Below are 7,500 nucleotides of genomic sequence, written 5' to 3' on the forward strand. Positions count from 1 at the left end.
CTTTGTCTCTCTCGTTGTCTCTCTCTTTGTCTCTCTCTTTTTGTCTCTCTTTGTCTCTCTTTGTCTCTCTCTTTGTCTCTCTCTTTGTCTCTCTCTCTCTCTAGCCATTCTCCCTCTGTAACTCATACTCTTACATTTTCCATTTCTCTTCATCTACTCCCCTATCCTTACATGTGTCTGTGTGTGTGTCTTGTGTCTGCATGTGTGTATGTGTATTATCAGTATGCTGATGGGAGATACTGGGTGTACTCCCCAATTCTGGGTCGTAAGAAACTCAACTCAAGCTCAAGCTGCAATGTAAGTTACGGCTGCTGGTTGCACAAGCCCTAGTTTTGTAGTGTAACCTAAAGTGTTGACGACTCGTGTAGGCTTCCTTCCCCTGATTCTGAGCTTGTAGTGCCCATCTCAAATCAACCACTGCCCTACCTAGCCTCTTAGGCACTTTTTGTAGCCAAGTGTGAACAAAATGGAACACCTACCACATGAAACTAACACCTACCACATGAAACTAACACCTACCACATGAAACTAACACCTACCACATGAAACTAACACCTACCACATGAAACTAACACCTACCACATGGAGCTATATAGGACTTGTAGAATGTCTTCCTCCCTAAATGTACCTGTCTCTCTCTCCTCCTCCTGGTCTTGTGGTTGTGCTGCCTGTGTGTGTGTCTGCTGCCTCTGCTGGTTGGCTGGTGTAACAACAGAATCAGGAGGACAGGAGCTGGATGTACTCTCCGCTGCACTACGGCTCAGAGTCCAGACATGGCTCTGATGGGGAGAGCCAGACGGTAAGTGTGCACTTCATTAATACCCCACGCAGAGAAGTGTTTACTTGGCTCATACGCTAACTCTCCCTCTCTCCCTCGCTCTCTCTCTCCCTCTCTCCTTCTCTCTCAAATTCCTCTTTTATTTTCTTACTAGTAAGGTGTGTGAAGTGTCCAATATAAGCAAATCACTTGAGAGGATTGAAGACTACAGACTGGAGCTGTGATGCTTTACGAAGCCCCGTAATTCCCCATGAATCTTCTACAATGTTCTATAACCTGTGTGGCCCAAGCTGTATGTGAAGGCTTGTTTTACCCACTGGGATGAAGAAGTACTCTGTGGGAAGACTTATTGAAATTAAATGCTTCTACTTTGGCACCACTTTCCCCCCCCCCCCCCCCCCCCCCCCCCACACACACACACACACACACACACACACACACACACACACACACACACACACACACACACACACACACACACACACACACACACACACACACACACACACACACACACACACACAACCACCATTGCTTCCTAAAAAAGCATGCAACATGACTGGTTGATTTGCCACAGAATCAACTCAAATATTAAAGGATGCATAATCATCAGTGGGGGTATTGTGAATAAGACCATAGTGCAACCGTTTCAAACATCAGCTACGGCATCCCAGAGAGTCTGTCATTCCCTTCTGTAGTTGTTCTTGTTTTGTTGTTAACAATCATATTTTACTTTTGTGACTTGTGCTTGTCTCAAAGCCATGTGTTCATGTAATATCATGTACTGAATATGATTTATTATATTCTAATGTCAGGTTTTGGACTCCTATGGTTAAATGTTGGAGAGTTTTGTTTTTTTATGAAGCAAAACTTTTTTTCTCAGTTGTTGTATATAATGTTTTACCGTGTTCACCTGTCTGGTGGTGATGGCTTTACATTCAGCTCAATCATGTGTGGTGTGTTGGGATTGGGCTACGCAAAATGGTGTTGTTTTGCGTTCTCACGGGGCACATTCAAGTCTTCACAATGTTCATGAAAACCTGAACATTTTATTGAGCTTTTAGCACTTTAAAAATTAACATTCTGCAAATGTTTTTTGAATCCATAATATATTTTGTGAATTGTAAATAGTGTGAGTGACAGTGAGCCAGAGAGTTAGAAAGGAAAAGAGGATATTGCACTTTGTCCTGGTCAGTAATATAAAAGGTCAAGGGTTAAAAAAGATTCTAATGTTGTTCCAGTCCAGGAAGTATAAAGGTTATAAAGATTACTGTGACATTTAATCATCTCCATCCTTCTAAAGGTGCAATCTGTAACTTCTCATTCCCCCTGCGGCAAGAATCACAATCGACCTGAAACAAAACACAAAGAAAACATATTTAGTAAGATTTTGCCAATGATATATATGACATTCCGTATCGGTCCCCCGAAAAGTGTTGAGCCGAATTTACAGATTACAGATCGTCCTTTGAAGACAAATTACCACTGGCTGTTTGTGTATAAAGTATGTGGACAAGGAGTTAGAGCTTATCATCATATCAAATAAAATAATATATTGTTTAAGAAACATTGAATTTGTTGTAATTCTCTCACTTAAACCCATTTAGGTTACGACTTTGTTTAACTTCCTATGGAATATAATGGATGCTATTTATTTATTTGTGTACTGGTACAAATACTTGACAAATCTGACTCATAGAGCTACTGTAATGAACAGACCTGCAGAAGTTCAAGAGCATTTCACTGGAAAACTGGATGGAAAACTGGATAGAAATCTTTGTTTTGGGTAGTTTTTGCCACTGGGTGGCAGTGTTATCCCGTTTAGAAGACTTGAGCATATTGACGTAACTGTAACTCTATTGTGAAATTCAATGGCAATATTTTCATACACATTTGTTTCTCATTTCCCATATGACAATTCTTTGTTTGTGTTCTTGACTTTTTTTTTAAGTCTGTAAGTCTGATCATCAATGTTTGCTGTTTTCTGTTCTAAGAGAGAGTGTGTGTGAGTGTGTGTGTGTGTGTGCGTGCGTGCGTGTGTGCGTGTGTGCGTGAGTGCGTGCGAGTGTGCGAGTGTGCGTGTGTGCGTGTGTGTGCGTGTGTGCGTGTGTGTGTGTGTGTGTGTGTGTGTGTGTGTGTGTGTGTGTGTGTGTGTGTGTGTGTGTGTGTGTGTGTGTCTTGGAGCTAAAATAAAACATCTGCCTAGGGTCAATATGACTCAATCTCACTCAATCTGAGGCTTGTTTAGTCTCAGGCAACACATTTCTATTTCTATTCTGTTTGTCTACAGTACTCTCCACCTCTACCACAGAAGGGGGAAACCTACAGTACTCTCCACCTCTACCACAGAAGGGGGAAACCTACAGTACTCTACACCTCTACCACAGAAGGGGGAAACCTACAGTACTCTCCACCTCTACCACAGAAGGGGAAAACATACAGTACTCTCCACCTCTACCACAGAAGGGGAAAACCTACAGTACTCTCCACCTCTACCACAGAAGGGGAAAACCTACAGTACTCTCCACCTCTACCACAGAAGGGGAAAACCTACATTTCTCTCCACCTCTACCACAGAAGGGGAAAACCTACAATAAAATATGAAATTGATGAGAGAAATATAGTCAAAAGAAAGTGCATAACAGAATTGAGCTGTTTGTGAATTTCACTGTGGGTATGTGTGTGTATGTGTGAATGTCATTGTGGGTATGTGTGTTTGTGTGTGTGAATGTCATTGTGGGTATGCGTGCATGTGTGTGTGTGTGTGTGAGTGTGAATGTCATAGCGGGTGTTAACTCAGCCCTGTCTGGCCATAATGGAATCTCTGATGGACAGGGATCAAAGGCTGCTGGTCCAATCTTCTCCTTTAATGAAAACAAGATTCCTCTTTCTCTCTCTTCATCTCCTCTTTCTCATACACTGACCGTACAAAACATTAAGGACACCTGCTCTTTCCATGACATAGACTAACCAGGTGAATCCAGGTGAAAGCTATGATCCCTTATTGATGTCACTTGTTAAATCCACTTCAATCAGTGTAGATGAAGGGGAGGAGACAGGTTAAAGAAGGATTTTTAAGCCTTGAGACAATTGAGACATGGATTGTGTGTGTGTGCTATTCAGAGGGTTAATAGGCAAGACAAAAGATTTAACCTCTACGGGATTGGTGTCCCTAAACCGGGACGGTTGTTGCTAAATATGCGATAACGTGACTAGAATGATGTTGTAAACAACAGCCAATTCTGTGATACAAACATGTCTTATATGGACAGAAAGCTTACATTATTATTAATCTAACTGCAGTGTCCAATTTACAGTAGCTATTACAGCGAAAAAATACCATGCTATTGTTTGAGGATAGTGCACAACAACAAAATGCTTTTATCATGACAACTGGTTTGATACATTCACTTCTGAAGGTAAATAATGTACTTTCATTCAGTAATCTTGCTCTGATTTGTCATCCGGAGGGTCCCAAAGATAATATGTAGTATGGTTTTGTTTGAAAAAAATCTAGTTTTATATTCAAATGTAGGAACTGGGTTATACAGTTTGACCCAAATGCTGTCGCTGTCTCCACCAGCTGCTGGGTTTTTCACACTCAACAGTTTCCCGTGGGTATCAAGAATGGTCCACCAAGGACATCCAGCCAACTGGACACAACTGTGGAAAGCATTGGAAGCAACATGGGCCAGCATCCCTGTGGAACACTTTTAGGAAGGTGTTCTTAATGATTTGTACACTCAGTGTAGATTCTAACTAGTGTTTAGCTGGGAAAAATAGGTAAAGCATTGTTGAAAAGCAAGGAAGACATTTTATCGATGTCTTCTGCATACAGAAATTGCAAATGATATGGTGCAGTAAATCAATGAGGAGGGAAGAAAATACACCAAATGCACAACAGGCATGAACTTTGAAAAGTATGAGAGAGACAGAAGAAGTGCTGGGTAGCCTAAATTAGCCTACTGGGTTAAAAATTACATATATTATGTATAGAGGAATCCCTCACACTGATGAATGCATTACTCCTGTTCACATACCTGCTGTAAGGTCAAGTGTGTGCAGTGGTGGAAAAAGTACCCAATTTTCATACTTGAGTTGAAGTAAAGATACCTTAATATAAATTACTAATATAAATGAAGTAAAAGTGTAAGTCACCCAGTACAATTCTACAAGAGTAAAAGTAAAAAAGGATTTGGTTTTAGATACACTTAAGTATAAAAAGTAAATGTAATTGCTAAAATATACTTAAGTATGAAAAGTAAAAGTAAAAGTATAGATCATTTCAAATTCCTTATATTAACCAAATGTAACGCCCTGGCCATGGAGAGGGGTTTTTGTTCTTTATTTTGGTTAGGCCAGGGTGTTATATTGGGTGGGCGTTCTATGTTCCTTTCTCTATGTTTTTGTATTTCTTTGTTTTGGGCCGTGTGTGGCTCCCAATCAGGCACAGCTGAAGCTCATTGTTGCTGATTGGGAATCACACATAAGGAGCATGTTTTTCCTTTGGGTTTTGTGGGTAATTGTTTTCTGTTTAGTGTGTTCCTAACAGAACTGTTGTTAGTCGTTTTTTGGTTTCTTTTGTATAGTGTTCGTTGATCATTAAAACCTTTTATGATGAACACTAACTCCGCTGCACCTTGGTCTCTCTCTCACGACAGCCCTTACAGAATTACCCACCAAAAACGGACCAAGCAGCGGAGGAAGGAGAGGCACCAGGAGAAGGACTCATGGATTTTGGAGAAAATGGAGAGGATCGTTCAGGATTCCTGGAGATGGGAGGAATTAAAAGACGAAGGTGGACCATGGGCTCAAGCTGGGGATTATCGCCGCCCGCAGTGGGAGATCGAGGCGGCGAGAGATGAGAGGCGCTGGTATGGGGAAAGGGAGCGCAGCAGACACGAGAGGCAGCCCCCCCCCAAAAAAATTGGGGGTCACACGGGGAGATTGGCGGAGTCAGGCGGTAGACCTGAGCCAACTCCCCGTGCTTACCGGAAGCAGCGTGGTACTGGTAAGACACCGTGTTATGCTGTGGAGCGCACGGTGTCCCCAGTGCGCGTTCAAAGCCTGGTGCGCTACATACCAGCCCCCCGCAAGTGCCATGCGAGGTGCAGGCATCGAGCCAGGGCAGATGGTGCCAGCTCAGCGCGTCTGGTCTCCAGTACGCCCCCTCGGTCCAGGTTATCCTGCGCCGACGTTGCGCACTGTGTCTCCAGAGCGCTGGGAGGGTCCAGTTCGCCCAATGCCTGCTCTCCGCCGTGCCGGGCCAAAGTGGGCATTCAGCCTGGAGTGTGGGTAAAGAGCGTCCGTACCAGAACTCCAGTGCTCCCCCACAGCTCGGTTTATCCTGTGCCTCCTCCTCGGACCAGGCCTCCAGTGGGTCTCCCCATCCTGGTCCGTCCTGTGCCACCTCCTCGGACCAGGCCTCCAGTGGATCTCTTCAGCCTGGTCTGTCCTGTGCCACCTCCCAGGACTAGGCCTCCAGTGGGTCTCCCCATCCTGGTTAAGCCTGTGCCTCCTCCTCGGACCAGGCCTCCAGTGGGTCTCCCCATCCTGGTCCGTCCTGTGCCGCCTCCTAGGACTAGGCCTCCAGTGGGTCTCGCCAGTCCAGAGCCGCCAGAGCTGCCCGCCAGTCCGGAGCTGCCAGAGATGCCTGCCAGTCTGGAGCCGCCAGAGCTGCCCGCCAGTCCATAGCCGCCAGAGCTGCCCGCCAGTCCGGAGCCGCCAGTCCGGAGCCGCCAGAGCCGCCCACCAGTCCGAAGCCGCCAGAGCCGCCCGCCAGTCCGGAGCCGCCAGAGCCGCCCACCAGTCAGGAGCCGCCAGAGGCGCCGCCAGTCAGGAGCCGCCAGAGCCGCCCGCCTGTCCGGAGCCGCCAGAGCCGCCCGCCTGTCCGGAGCCGCCAGAGCCGCCCGCCTGTCCGGAGCCGCCAGAGTCGCCCGCCTGTCCGGAGCCGCCAGAGCCGCCCGCCTGTCCGGAGCCGCCAGAGCCGCTCGCCTGTCTGGAGCCGCCAGAGCCGCCCGCCTGTCCAGAGCAGTCAGAGCCACCCGCCAGCCCGGTGAGTCCTGTGCCTATGCCTAGGGCCAGGCCTCGTTCATGTCTCCCCAGCCTGGTGAGTCCTGTGCCTGTGCCCAGGGCCAGGCCTCCTTCATGTCTCCCCAGCCTGGTGAATCCTGGGCCAGAGCCGCCAGAGCCGCCCGCCAGCCCGGAGCCGCCGGAGCCGCCAGAGCCGCCCGCCAGACTGGTGAGTCCTGTGCCTGCGCCCAGGGCCAGGCCTCCTTCATATCTCCCCAGCCTGGTGAATCCTGGGTCAGTGCCGCCGGAGCCGCCAGGGACGCCCGCCAGCCGGGCGCAACCAGGGTTGCCCGCCAGCCGGGCGCAGCCATCGCTGCCCGCCAGCCGGGCGCAGCCATCGCCGCCCGCCAGCTGGGCGCAGTCAGGGTCGCCCACCAGACCTTCGGCGCGGCCAGGTGCGCCACCTAAGAGGGCGACGCCAAGGGTGGAACAGAGGCCACGTCCCGCACCTGAGCCGCCGCCGTAAGAAAGCCCACCCGGACCCTCCCCTTCAGTGTCAGGTTTTGCAGCCGGAGTCCGCACCTTGGGGGGGGGGGGGGTGGGGGTACTGTAACGCCCTGGCCATAGAGAGAGGTTTTGTTCTTTATTTTGGTTAGGCCAGGGTGTTACATTGGGTGGGCGTTCTATGTTCCTTTCTCTATGTTTATGTA

General features: G+C 47.9%; 1 long non-coding RNA gene across 1 annotated transcript in view; it reads left to right on the forward strand.

Moving 5' to 3' along the window:
• The window catches only part of LOC145860345 (uncharacterized), a 1,817-nt gene extending 658 nt beyond the window's left edge, over positions 1–1,159 (forward strand). Inside the window, exons 1-3 of the long non-coding RNA XR_014380363.1 lie at positions 1–297; positions 716–799; positions 933–1,159. The exon at positions 1–297 is cut by the window's left edge and continues 658 nt beyond it. This is a non-coding gene — a long non-coding RNA (uncharacterized LOC145860345). The remainder of the gene's footprint in view (positions 298–715; positions 800–932) is intronic.
• Positions 1,160–7,500: the final 6,341 nt, after the last annotated feature.

This window comes from Salmo salar, chromosome 14 (assembly GCF_965601325.2).
Source record: "Salmo salar chromosome 14, fSalSal1, whole genome shotgun sequence".
Lineage (NCBI taxonomy): Eukaryota > Metazoa > Chordata > Actinopteri > Salmoniformes > Salmonidae > Salmo > Salmo salar.